The following is a 2122-nucleotide window of genomic DNA, read 5'->3' on the forward strand; positions in this document are numbered from 1 at the left end:
AATATATTATAATATATATATATATATATATATATATATATATATAATTTAATATATATGTAAATATACTAAAAATATAACATAATATGATATAACATATAAATATATAAATTGTAATCATTTAGTAACCTTAAATCCTAATATACTACTTTACTTTAGACCCTAACATTAACGTGAAGGCTGCGGCAGCGCTCAACCATCCTTAGTTCGTCAGTTCATTTGAAATTTCAACATCGCCAACGACAGTCATTTGCTCAGTTTGTCACTGCCATCGACAGTCGCTGCCGAGTGCAGCCACTACCTTCACGCCAACGGTGATGACTCAGCAAGGTCGATATTTATGGTTATTTCATGTGTGTTGAATTAATTATATTTGGGAATGAAAAATAGGTTTGAAAAAAAAATTATTTTTCTAGAAAAATCATCAATTTTAAATGCTCACTACTTTAATATTTAAAACCGAAATAAAAATTTGAAATATCCGAACCGAATTTGTAAAAACCGAACCAAATTAAAATAATTTTGGTTTGGTTATGATTTTCATTTTCGTCAATCTGAAAATCGAAAAACCGAACCTATATTCAACAATCAAACCAAACAAACCGAATGTCCATCCCTACTCTCAGCCTCTAGCAGCAAAGAAAAGAGGTACTGCATGACAAATACAAAAATGACGATCCATTAAAGAAGTTTAATTTAAAGATTTAGTTTTTGTCTTGGAAAAGATTATCTACGTGTATAATTAAATTCTAAACAACTAATGCTTTAGGATTTCAATTCCCAAACTAGCAACTCAATTGAAGACTGAAGAGTATAAGCTACCATGTTTAAATCGGCCTACCTATTACTTCTTTGAAACAATTAAATTAAAGTAAGGACATGCTATATGGTTAATCGAGGTGTAGCAATCAGAAGGTCAATAAAACATGGCTCAAGGGTAAGATTGCTGATGATTGTAAGAGTTGTATATAAGCAATAAGCACCATAGCCTCATTGCCTAGCTTAGTTCTCTCTTTGTCAGCTGCGTAATGTGTAGTATAATTTTTTTATAATGAGAAAACCATTTCGATGTCTAGTGAGAAAACTCATTCATAAAGTTTTTAACGTTATATAATTATGTTAAATTTACATATGATGTAACCACATGCAATTAGTAAAGTGTATTGAGCTATCATAATCATTATAATAACTGATAAAGAATATTCGTGCAACGCACATACGTAAAAACTATGTATGTATGTATGTATGTATGTATGTATGTATGCATGCATGTATGTATGTATATATGTATTTGTGTGTGTATCTATAATCTATAATCTATATTTATAATATATTAAAAGTGTGAAGAACTTTAGAAAAATGATTTGAACTTTTAGCCCTTCATTAAAAGACTCCACAATAGACAAAACTATCATTTATCATTCTACTAAATTATTACTTAATTATTTTGTAATTCTTTAGGTGTCCCATTAAAATTTGGTTATTAATCTTTCTCTATTTAACCATATTTAAAAATGCTATTGATTTTCAATTATTAATTCACCTTCCTTATTTAAACATAATTTAAAATACTATTGTTTTTCAATTATTAATTCACCTTCGAGGAACTAATCAAATGTGAACTTTAATAGTAACAAAATACTACTTTAATATTTATTTGTTGATCGAATTTGTCTTTTTAACAATAGTTTAACAAAAATAGGTAGGTTATTTTGATAAGAATTTTACTTAAAATAGAAAACAAATTAAGTAAATTTTATTTATTAATGTTAGCATCCAAGTAATTGTATGAGTCTGTCTCTTTACTTTTCTAATTAATTTGTATTTGTATTTTTTTTTGCACTTTGAAATTATTTTTATCAGCTATTGGTCGTTCGTTGCTTTTAAATGTTGGTTTGATTGCCTAATTATATGATTTTTTACGTATGCTTTGTCATATTTTGAGATTCTATCATAATTTATGTTTGATAGGTTGTGACCTCACCTGGAAGAATGCGGTAAGGATAAAAATTTCAATTCAAATTCAAAGCTTCAAAAGAACACATATAATTGAGGTATAACTTCAATCAATTTAATTAACGTATGATCTATTATTTTCGAAAGTTAGATGATCTATCTACAT

This window comes from Capsicum annuum, unplaced genomic scaffold (genome assembly GCF_002878395.1).
Source record: "Capsicum annuum cultivar UCD-10X-F1 unplaced genomic scaffold, UCD10Xv1.1 ctg83390, whole genome shotgun sequence".
Taxonomy (NCBI): domain Eukaryota; kingdom Viridiplantae; phylum Streptophyta; class Magnoliopsida; order Solanales; family Solanaceae; genus Capsicum; species Capsicum annuum.